This window comes from Hermetia illucens, chromosome 6, assembly GCF_905115235.1.
Source record: "Hermetia illucens chromosome 6, iHerIll2.2.curated.20191125, whole genome shotgun sequence".
Classification (NCBI taxonomy): Eukaryota; Metazoa; Arthropoda; class Insecta; order Diptera; family Stratiomyidae; genus Hermetia; species Hermetia illucens.
In genome coordinates this window covers 57,686,851-57,699,821 of record NC_051854.1, presented here as the reverse complement: position 1 = coordinate 57,699,821, position 12,971 = coordinate 57,686,851, and positions in this window count along the sequence as shown.

The following is a 12,971-nucleotide window of genomic DNA, read 5'->3' as shown; positions in this document are numbered from 1 at the left end:
CCATTCACCAACGGGAGGGGAGGGAAGGGGAGGAAGGGAGTTGTTGTTAGTTCAGGGAATCCCTTACCGTCCGATCCCTCCGCCGGTCGAGTTCAATCTTCTTCGTAGTAAGAAGAGCCCGAACATAATGCGCAATACGATTCCAGCTGCCAGCGCTTTTCAGCATAAAGCTGCTGGCGGAGGCCGCCCCACCTCTCGCAAGAGAAAAAGGTGTGTTCAGCGTCATCCGCCACTCTATTGCAGAACACACAATCAAGAGATCGCGTCTTCCCAACCCTGTGCAGGTAAGACTGAAAACCTCCATGCCCACTTAGAAGTTGGGTAAGGAAGTAATCAATCTCACCGTGCTTTCTGTTCAACCATGGGTCTAATTTGTCGATGAGCCGCGCAGTCCACTTGCCCCTTGGCTCATTTTGCCAAGAAAGTTGCACTCGCTAAGGGTGCGTTGACGTTCTTCACGGGCAACCACTTCTCTTAAGTTTTCGCCCTTACGGCGAGAGATAGCTTTGCGCTCCCTGGCAAGGAGGGCAACGGGGATCACTCCCGCAATCACCATCATAGCCGGTTCGGGGACGGTGCGATAAGCAGACGCCACTCGCAAAGCTCCCCGCCTCTGCACTTGAGCGAGGCGTTTACGATGCACCTCCTTGTTAAGGGCATCAGCCCATACCTCCGCACCATAGAGAAGGACGGACTGCGTTGCTCCCATGAGGAGACGTCTCCTAGTTGATATAGGGCCGCCGCCATAAAAAGGGAGATATCACACAGTGCAGCAATTATAGAGGTATCACGTTGCTGAGTACCATCTATAAGATATTCTCCACTATCTCGCTAGGCCGGATAGCCCCCTACGCACAGAATATCATTGGCCCATACCAAAGAGGCTTCACTCCAGGTAAATCAGCAACAGATCAGATTTTCTCTCTGCGGCAAGCGATGGAAAAACTGTTGGAATACGGACAACAGTTGCACCATCTGTTCATCGACTTTAAAGCCGCCTATGATAGCATAGCCAGGGTAAAACTGTACACGGCCATGGGAGAATTCGGTATCCCGACGAAATTAATAAGACTGACTAGGCTGACCCTGACCAATGTGCGAGGCCAGATAAAAGCAGCAGGATCACTCTCAAGACCATTCGACATCAACAACGGTCTACGACAAGGGGATGCCCTATCATGCGTCCTCTTTAACCTGGCCCTCGAGAAAGTGATCCGTGATGCTGAGGTAAATGCAAGAGGTACGATCCTCTTCAAGTCTACCCAACTACTGGCCTATGCTGACGATATCGACATCATGGGAAGAACCACCCGAGACGTACAAACTGCCTTCATCCAGATCGAGCAGGCGGCGCGAGATCTTGGGCTGCACATCAATGAAGGCAAGACAAAATATATGGTGGCAACGTCAGCACCGAAGACGAATCAACCAACAACACCAAACCGCACTGGTCAAACACAAACACAAAGAAGAATAAGGATAGGAGAATACAACTTTGAGACCGTTGATAATTTCTCCCATCTAGGGTCGAAAATCACAACCGATAACAACTACGATGATGAAATCCGCGCACGGTTGTTGTCAGCCAACAGAGCCTATTTCAGCTTACAAAGACTGTTCCGCTCGAAACGTCTCACCATAGGGTCAAAGCTCTTACTGTACACGACTATGATCTTGCCAGTCCCCATGTATTCCTCGGAAACTTGGGTTCTTAGCAAGAAAAATTGCGAACTCTTGGCCGCGTTCGAGAGAAGAATCCTCCGAAGAGTTTTTGGCCCCCTACATGAGGATGGACGATTCCGTAGCCTACACAATGACGAAATCTATGAGCGATACCATGACCGTCCGGTTGTGGATAAAATCCGGCTCAATAGGTTACGGTGGGTGGGTCACTTAATCCGTATGGATGAGGATGATCCCACCCGGAAAGTCTTTAAGGGCAATATCTGTGGGTAGAAAAAGAAGACGAGGCAGACCCTGCCTAAGATGGAGCGATGGCGTAGGTCAGGACGCCAGACAGCTTTTAGGGATATCGAATTGGTGGACCTCGGCGCCAAACTGGGATGTCTGGAGTTCCTTATTAAGGCAGACCTAAACCGGATACCGGTTGTTGCGCCGTTGATGATGATGATGATGACATTCGCCATTAGCCGACTCAAGGCCGCGACTCCTGCTACAGCCCTGTCCGCGGCTGCTTTGATTTGCTCGAAGAAGCTCATCTTCGAGTCGAGCATTAAACCAAGGTATTTAATCGCTGGTTTTGACTCTATAGTCAACTCGCCGATCGATATGGGACGCAAAGTCGGGATTCCCCTTCTGGTCTGGATGGCTACTTCGGTTTTTTCCAGCGCAAGGTTGAAACCGTGAGCTTACCCGTCGTATCAATATGCCAAGTCTGCTTTGTGCCTGTTCAACAATGCGTCCTGCAACAAGTGCTGCAACGTCGTCTGCATAAGCGACTAGGCGCGACTCTTCGGGCATATCGAGTCTCAGCAGACTATCTTAGGAAGCGTTCCAGAGGTCCGGCCCTATGATGGATCCCTGTGCTACTCCCGACGTGATTACCATCCTCCTCTGGCACGCTAGCGTCTCATAAAGCAGGGAGCGGTCTTTCAGATAATCCCTCAATATCCGCAAGAGATAGCTTGGCACGTGAAAGGAGTTCTCTAGTGTGCCTAGCATATCTGTCCATCTTACGGAATTGAAGGCATTTCTGACATCAAGCGTTATGAGGAGCACTATCCGTCGAGATCGGCGGCTGTGTGCCCCGGCTCGATTAACCGCATCTACGAACTCCACAACAGCATCCACTGTAGATTTCCCTGTTCTAAACACGAACTGCCTTGCGGATAAGTCCCCGGCAGCACGGATCGCTTCAGCGAGTCTACCCCTGATGAGCTTCTCGACCACTTTTCCGGCCGTGTCAAGCATACACAGCGGTCGGTATGCAGACGGGAGCTCCGGGTCTCCTTTACCCTTACTGATCAACGCGAGTCTGGCCACTTTCCAGCGACAAGGAAAAATGCCCTCCTTCAAGCAGGCGTTGAACACTCCAAGCAGCAATTCTGACCGTTGGCGGAACACCAGTTTGTAAACTTCCGCCGGGATGCCATCAGGACCTGGCGCCTTCCTGTTTTTCATTAGTGAGAACCGCTTCTTCGAGTTCTCCCATTGTGAAAAGGGGCAATCCACGAGGCTTTCCGCGCTATTTACATCAACCCGTACAGGGTATCTGGGGAACAATGCCCGCACAATGCGGTCCATCTGGTCGGTGCTCAATATGCAGAGTCCCGATTTTCCGAGTGACAAGCTTATAGCCAAGTCCCCGCGGGTCATCATTCACCTCATTAACAAGATTTTGCCAGCCGCGAGCTTTGCTTTTATTTATAGCGCTCCGGAGTCTCCTTTTTGCTGTGCTAGCAACTGGTGAGCGGTTGCACTCCGGTGCATGTTAATTTGCAAAATGTGGATCATGGCGTTCGCACCCTAGCCCGCTCCAATTCCGCCCTGAAGATCGGACACCGTCCCGAGCCCGCAGTGTGTGCGACGCTTTCACCAGACGCGCCACGATCCCTGCAGAGAACACAACTCTCGCTTTCCTTACAAGTCTTCGCTTGATGACCCACTTGGCCACATCTCCGGCATGCTGCCCTCCTCTCCGGACCCTTGCAAGCTGCTGACGTGTGTCCATAGTCCAGACACCTGTAGCACTTGGTGGGGACTATCCGCATTTGTACCCTGCATACTACCCATCCGATTTTGATTCTCCCGCTGTTAAGGAGTTTCCTCGCACATTGCTCGGGGGCTTCCACCACGGCGAACTTTTGGCCTCGAGCATTTACAGAGGTAATACCTACCCGGGCATTGGTTACATCTGGACATTCACGCTTTAGCGCCTCCTCTACTTCGGCCTTTTCTGTGAGGCAGTCAAGATCCCGTATTTCTAGAGAGCACATGGCTTCTAGACTGGAAACAAGAGCCTTCTCCCCCAATGGCCCCTTGACCGCTTCGCAGAGCGTGCTCTTTTTAGTCGTCTTTGGACCCAGTTCGACGAGAACTTCACCACTCCTCGTTTTCCGTATCGAAGACACCTCTGCTCCGTTCTCCTCGGGTTTCATCCTGTAGCGGATTTCACTAAGGACTTCCGCAAATGTCTTGCCTTCCGTCGGCTTAATGAACAGAGCCGACGGTCTAGTCCTTCTTCGTTTCCTCGTTTTTTCCGCTACTGGCTTTTGGTTGGCAGCCTCCTTGTTTTTGGACAGACGTGTCTCTGGCGACGGAGTCCGTTGTTTCTTTTTATCCTTTTTCGCCTTCTTTTTTTTGGGCCTTGGAGACTACTTCGATAAAGTCTCCTTCAGGCACGTCGTCCTCTTTCCGCTTTTTCCCCAGTTCATTTTGCAGAGGGCTATCTGCGGTCCGTTTGACGCAAGCAGCATTCTCAGCGGGGAGTGCGACTGTTTCTGCTCTACAATCGTCTTCCGCTGCTCTCCACGTTCGTCTATAAAAGGAAATGCGGTCCAGTAGTTCCTCCAGTTCCATCAGTCCGTTTTTGACGCCTTTGCTGACGTTCCTCTGAAGGAACGTTGCCGACCGCATACGTTTCACCACTGCTGCGCACTTTCTGATGAGCCTTTCCTCTTCGGCTCTAGCGAGGACGGCCGAATGCACTTCCACTCCATTTGTGTCCAAATCCATCTGCTCAGGACTAGCGTTTCTCACTGAGCTTACTTCCAGAACAGGGGCACTGCAAGGTAATGGAGTTGCCATCTCCGCACGGTCAATCGCGCCACTTGATGAGGCTTCCTCCTTATTTGGGCGCCCCGGTGTCTCATCGGGTATGTCAGCCCTCGTTGCCTCTTTCACTGATCGCTGCGGTGAACGGCGCATTTTTGTGCTCCGCACTCAGCTCTTCCTCCTTGCCTGTTGTTTCGTCGTTTTTTTTATAAGTTTCTGAATATTATCTATGAAAAAGTAACCATGTATATTGGCAGATATATAGAAAGTACACGTTCTTGAGTTGGCCTATTGTTGCATCCCAAAGTTTCTGGAATAGCGCACAGTCACGTATTTTCAGAGTCTGGTCTTCTATCTTTGCAACCAAAGAGTAAGAAGCAGACTCAAAGGAATTTCCACAGATTACTTCAGTACTAGATTTTTTTTTGAGCTCGTCTCCTCTAGGATGCCACTCTTTACTGCCCCAATATGCTGAACGTCCACATCTCAACCCATTAAGATTTCAGTTGATCCGGCATATTCTACCAGATCCCCTAGTTGCTGCGGTGTTGGCGAAGGACACAAAGAATCATAGGGTAACTAAGCAGAAGCAAATATGACATTTCTCCTTTCGCCATTAGCCTGGTCAAGTAGGTACAGAAACAGAATTGTCTTCTTCCATCAATTTTGATACCAGGATGCATGATTGGTTTGAAGGGTCTCTCACCGAAGAAGATCCTACTCTACTGATCAAATACAACATATTTTGTTAAAACGACTGACTGTCTAGACTTAAACTATCCAACGTATTTTATTTTGCTTTGAAGTCATGAACTCATCCGACTCTTTACAGAATTTTTTCAATTGAGTGCACTTGTAAGTCGGGTGCAGCGGTCTTCAGGTGGCATGCAGAGTTTGAGATCCGTTGACACGACGTCTTTCGCATGGTTGGTTAGTATTCACACTACATCCAAGACTCGACCTAATATCAAGTACAAGGTCACTGAGAAGTCTCAGGTTCAATCTTCGAGTGGCAAGACCACTAAGGAGGGTCCTGTTGGGTCATTATAGCGGCATTGGGCGTCACGTGCCATCTTTCAAGCATGCTATTTGACTGCGGATTGCGACACAGCACGACAAAATATCACCTCGACTGAAAACATTATCATTAGGGTATTTTTTTTTTATGGATGGAGGTGGAAATCTTAGAAAGACGCTGCTGCGCCAGGTTGCAGCAGTGTGTGGGATTCGCATCCACTAAAACCACCCCCACTCTTTCGCCCCTCCCCGCGGGACCACCGTAAAGTATTACTTCGCGGGGGAGGCTATGGTTCGCTATATCAGCTCGTCTATGTCACGTCTCCATCGCGCTGCCTTCCGAGCTCGATCCAACTCCAGGAGTTTTGTCTGCACCGCGGCTACTGCCTCATTTACCGCCATCCAGTTTTCCTCCGACTTCAGCATCTCTTCCACCAGGTTGGATTGGATCATTAGGGTATTACTGCTTAAATAAATGTCTATGTCAACCATGCAAATATGTAATCATCTTCAATTTAAGTATTGAGTGAATTCTTGGGAAAAGAAATTAATTTTACATTAATCACAGGTTAATTTCTCAAAATCTAGGGAAATACCATTATTGCAAATAATTATGGTCAAAATTAATCTTCTGTGTTCTGCATATGAATAGGAATCCTTATCATTGCAAACCTTTATTGAAGGTAAAAAGTATCCTGAATAGTGCAATTGACATCATAACAATTCTATTTGACAATAAACATGAATAAATAAAAGAAAATCTTCTTCGTTATAATGCAATATGGAATAAAAGCGCAATGAGAACTATAGGAAAACAACCTCGCAGTATAGTGAAATGGCTTCATTTGTTTTCAAATATCTTATATCTATCACTCAGGTATTTTTCCTCAACAAAGCGGTGCGATAGACGTTGTATGGTTACTTTTTGGATATGTCATATTGGAGATTTTCCGGAAGATTTGTATAATAGTTTCAATTATATGCCAGTTGGAACTTCCACAAAGGCGTATTTTACGCCTCTCGGGAAAAAATGCTTTAGGAAGAAAATCGTTTGCGGTGGAGAACCCAAATCAAAGCTCCAAATCCGGATCAACTAAATAGAAAGGGGCAGAGTTAGCAGGCGAGTATAAATTTACCACTAGATCATCAACTATAGATACCAGTCCAGGAATGCTAATTAATAATTTAACACGACAATAAGGCTTGATGAAAGGTTTCTGTGTTTTGCTTATGGGGAGAGCTAAAAGGTTAACCGAAATGCTGCCCAAAAATTCTAAATATAGCTTTTCATTCGTGCGTTTTCAAAATGAAAGATTCAAAGTACATACTGAAAATACTTCTTACGTACATACATAAATGTATATGCATTTAAATTGAAAACCACCGCCTAGTGAAAACGTATATATGTGCTTATGAATCGCACATTACCGCATACTTTTTATCTTTCGCATAAATTATACTGATTTACAAGTAATCAGTAATAGTAAAGAAGTCGGAAATCGGAAACTACAGGTTTTAGGTATGAGAAGGTTCGTTTGTTCCTTATGTAAATATATGTATTTGAATGGTCCCATTCGTACGTACTTTAATTTGATATTGGTATTTTGTATTTTTGGTTGAATTTACATGGAAAAGATAACTTTGAGCTACTGTAACTTTCAGTAGTAGTACAATTTGTTGTTTCATACAATAGTCTGTATTGCTGCAACTGTTTATAACTTAAGCGGTGGTTCATAACCAATTTCGGGAAACATAATAATAGATTATTATTAACTTGATTTGTGTAGATATTGATAGGAAGGGTATTTGAAGGCAGAGATTGCGGCAGCTTCATGATTTTTTTTCAGATTTTTCGGTTGGGTAATTTCTGAGAATGGGTTCGTCAAAGAAATCATCACTTTTGACCCCCCGGCCTCCCCCTTGCATTAAATGTCACTGAGTCACTGAGAACAACTTTGGAAAGTACAAATCCTTTCATTTGATACCCAATATGACTATATTCGCTGCAAAGAATTTTACACCCCCTTTTGTATGTATTGTTTATTTTGCAAACAAAACCTTAAAAAGGAAAAATATAATTTTCCCAAATGACCCAGTATACATATACAAGCTTTTAATACCTGTTGTTCACTTTACTGCAGGGTTGACATATGTATTCATTAATTGTTTTGTGCAGTTTAGTGAGGCGAACATCTGAATTACTCGTAGAGTGGGCATGTGTGGGATGTCTGAAGTTCCTTATTAAGTCAGGCCTAGACCGGATAGCGGTTGTTGTGCCATTGATGATGATGATGATGATGTGTGGGATTCGTGGCCACTAAAAACCATCGACGGTCTTTGCGCGGGACTACCGCTTCGGCCGTGTTTCGGGGGTGGGTTTGACTTAAGGCACAACGGTGATATGGGTTTTTCTAATTTTAACAGCCACGTTACGACGGGGCCCATAATCAGCGGATTACTCAACTAGCAGCGTCATAGGAGACGGTAGTTGGAAGTATCTGGTTTGCGTGGAAAGGGGTCCATAATCAAACGTGGGCCTCTCCAGATGTAATCACTTTTAATCAAATTGAATACATGCTAATCAAACGATGCCATCTATTAATCTTCATGAATGAGTACAAAGGAGGGCCAATATGTTTCACCCGGATGATTATTTCGTTGGCGTTTTGCTCCAGACTCGAAAAATAATACCGCTTCGAATCCCTTCTGCAATCAGGAACAAGTGGATGGTGAAGCCATTCATAACAAAGTCCTTCGTGACATCTTTGAGTGGGAAATGGGTACCGCAAGAAGCCCAGCTAATAGAGGTCCTGCAAATAAATCATCGACAAACGACCAACATCTGAAGGACGTTGTGAATGGCACGGTCAAAAACATATTTGATCCCAGTCAAAAGAAGTCCAAACAACTGTTGCGACAATGAATGTAAGCAAGCAACAGAACGAAACGGACAATGCTGCAATTTCAAAGAACGCGAGCACTCACAGATACCTGTCATGAATTTCGTCGAGCGGAAAACGACTACACACACAGAAAAAGTAAGCCTGGTAAAACCAACAAGTCTATAAACTCGAAAAGTATAAGGAGCACCCGCACCAGGCGTGGTAGTTGTACCGACAAGCCAGTAAGATGAAGCCATATACGCCTCAATATTCATCCTGTCGAGGCAAAAAAGAAAAATCTGATTTCCGACGATATGAGCATAAAATTGATAGACCAGCAGCTTACTCCAAACTACAATTTTTATTGCTCAGTGTTGATATGTATTTCGGGAGCAACTTACCCCTTCATCAGTACAAAGGTTTGGTCAACGTATTTTGTGGACGTCAGCAAAATTCCGAAGAAGAGTCAAGCTCAACCAAGATGAGTAGAACGAATTATTTTAGAATATTCACTTTCTTAGTCAGGTTGTAATCGTTTCACATTCGCTAACAGCTAGCAATACAATCCCTGTACCGCTACACGTTCCAAAATCATTGGACTTTCAAAAGCTCGATCGTGCGAAAACACAAGCAGCACTGTTAAATCTACTTACAACCTTCTTATTTTGCAACCGATTTCTGCACGAAAAGGGCCACGGGAAAAATAATTGTCAAGTGGCGTTTTCCTAAGATACACTTATCCATCAGGCGCTTCCAGAAAATTTCTAAAATATACTTAAATAAATATGGTAGTATGCTTTTAATAACATTATTTAAACAGGTTTAGATATGGAGATTATTTGAGGCCTAAATACTATGCGCATGGATCACCAAATCTTTTTCACCCAACTGGTTTGGGTGCTTTCTGGGAAAGGATAATTCCAGTAATTGACCCTTTTCAGACCCTCGCGCTAATTCCCTTTGCAATTAATATCAAAACAAATATTAGTTTCATAAAGTACTAATCGGGACCTTTCATTTGATACCCCACATGAAAAAATGGAAGACATTTTGCACTCCCCTTTTACATGTATGGTATACACCCTCTTTCGTTTTACACAAAACGTTATTGATGTGTCAACATGTGCACGCACTTTCTTTTCTGACTGTGCATGGGCTAGTGTTGGCTCTCTCTCTCTCGCTGGTGCGTGGATCAAAATGGCGATTGGATAGACACCCAGAAAATAAAACCAACATGGAAGAAGAGAGGAGGAGGAAACTTACGGTGCAGGGTGCGGGAACCCCATTACCGGCGGCTTTTGGGAGTGAGCAAGCGGGCTCCCGACTCTCGAACGCAGTGCCTCAGTGGTGGACAACTTGGCCACCGTGGCATTTAATACTACAAGTGATTTAAGGTTGGAGAAGGAGGTGTTCAAGCGAAACAAGACCTTGCCAATGACACCAATGGTGGATTGGAAGGAGATCGCTGCCCGACTAACACCCACCGCATCTGTCCAAGATTGACGATCGCAGGAGGTACTCCGAGACCAAGAAATTGGCTCATTCAGGAGAAGCTCCTCCACCAATCTCAAAGACGGCAAAATATAAAACGTAGGAAAGCACGTTAAATGCAAGGGAAGAAGGTGCGTTTAGAAGGAATAATCCGGCCAAGAATCATACAGAACAAAGCCTTGAAGCGGAGAAACTTCCTTACAAGTAGTTTGGAGCAAAAATAGTTGAGCTGTCCGAGTTCATGAAGGATAAGCACAACGTGTTATTAAGCCATGTGCTATTAAAAACATGGTGAGAGCCATTAGGTCACAGGAGGAGGAAATAAGTCCGAAGAAAAAGCCGAAACCTGCCATTCCAACATTGTCACAGGCGGTTCGTATTGGATGGGTTGTCTGCCGCCGTTTGACTAAAGATGTGCTTCAAGTGCCTCATTTTTGAGCACTTTCCGAAGGTATGCATCAGCGGCATTGATCGATCCGATCGATGCAGACTTTGTTGGGAAAAATGACATATTACCAACGAGATCTCAAATGTGCGAAGAAAAGGAAAGAAGGAATAACCGGCATATTGCCGTAAGCGATAAATGCCAGGAATTTAGAAAGGCGTTGACTGCAATGACAAAATGAGTTATACTCAAGTAAATCCCAATCATTGCAAAATCGCTCAGGAATTATTTGAGCAGACCACTTATGAATCTCAGATGGAACCGGCCGTCATAGGTGACCCCTTCAGAAACCGTGACGATGGTGTATCGCTCACAGATTCGGCCGGTGGAGCGACGGTATGGACGTGTGGTCACCAAGCTATACAATGCTCCATGAATCAGTCGGTAAGTAGTTCCATATGGGCGAAAATAAGCGGTGTGTACGTGTGCAGCTGCTACGCCCCAAAACTCTTACATTTTCTGAATTTGAAGACATATTAGAAAACCTTATTCTCGATTCAAGGAGACAAATCCCAAAGGTGATTGTCGGTGATTTCTACGCTTCGGCCTTCGAGTGGGGAAACGACGAGAGTAGCGCAAGGGACCGAAGTTTATTAGAGGTTTTCGCCCAGCTGGATTTAGTTTCATCCAATGAAGGTGATGCAAACACCTTTTGCGAGGGTGTCTTCCTCAATTGTAGGCCTGGCCTTTGTCAGCACTGCACTGGTACGTGGTATTGCACTGGTACGCGGTATGTCCTGGTACGTTAGCGAAGATTGCACCGGCAGCACCGGCACCTGGCAATCATCTTTGAAGTAAAGCTGGGTATGGTATTTGGCTGGTCTGTAAAAGCATTAGAGGAGGGAAGAGGGCAGACGGTACCATGGAAAGAGTTTTCCTTGTCACACAATGTATCAAGATGGCATGTGATACATCCATGCCTAGGAAGTGCTCATTCCCCAGTAGAAGACCCAACTACTGGTGGAATAGCGAACCTTCGATCAGCCGGCATACCGAACAGAAGCCAAAAATTGTTGAGTTGTTGGAATTTATTAAAGGTAAACACAACACGCACTAATCAATCAAACATATCGTGAGAACCATCAGGGTTCTATTGCTGGAAGATACAAAAGAATTGATGGAGAACCCAAAATTTACTACTTTTATGGTAACGCAGTCAACGTCTGTGACACCCAACCGTATACCCGTAGATAATAATATTAATAATCGTTGGCGTAACAATCCATATTGAATCAGGGCCTTGAAGTGTGTTAGAGCACTTCATTCAAGATCGTAACGGTACACTATAGTACACTGTAGGAGACAATGTGGTCAGCGTTGCGCTCGTCTGAGCTTATTACCCTGATATTACTCTGGTACTCATTCACAGCTGAGTCGACTGGTATCCGACGTCAAACACGATGCAAATCTCACTGCCTTCAGTGAGATTCGAAACGCAACCTTCCGTACGACAGCCTTATGCTCTAACCGCTATAGCTATCCGGATACACATACCCGTGGATAGACTGAGGAAAAAGAGGGTTAGGGAGAATAAAAACGAACATCAAGGAAATCAGCAAGTTCCAAAAAACCCAAAAGGCGTATCACTCGCTTTGAGGAAAGAAGGGGCCTAGAACCTTGGTTGGCGGGATAATAGTGCCCAAAACATTTGCATCGACATGGGAGCCCGTCCCCTAATCAAAAGGGCTGACTAAAGTTGAACCAAGAAAGCTAAAAAAGAAGAAGAAGAGAATGAGTATCCGTCCCGAGGCTATCACTAAATCAAGCACGGGTAGTATGTCCTGCGCAGACGTACTAAGAAGGGTGAAAGCTGACCCTGATCTCAAAGACCTGGAGGGTAATGTATTTAGGATCCGGAGAAACTAAAAGCGAGATCTTACGCAGGAACTAAAAAGGTCCAAAGAAAGCAAAGCCGAAGGGTTCCGGAAGTAAATCAAAAATTTACTTGGGCAAAGTGTTCTCGTCCGTGCTCAAAAGCATGAGGCACTATGCACTGCACGGACCTAGGTGAAGTAACTTCTGGGGCGGAAACATGCGTTGCCTTTGCAGAGCAGTTCAAGCTGCACGACTTGAAGGAGCATCCACTGTAAGTCTTTGAAAGGCGTATGGAGGTACACAGGCGGCGACCATCTAGCTACTAGCAAGAGCAGCGCGCAAGCTGCTAGATATTGGGACGATCCGTATGGGATGGGTAGTCTGTCGCTTTAGAGAGTAAATCACGTTGAAGAGACGCTTCAAGTGTCTCTTATATGGACATCTGGCATCTGGCAGTCGGAAAATGAGACCTGCTCTTGCAAACCACCCACGGATCTGAGGTTTAAGTAGCTGTAACTCTATAGAAACACTAGCAATAATGTGTGGGAAATCGATGCTACAGGCGGGACAATTTTTTGAGCACGTGG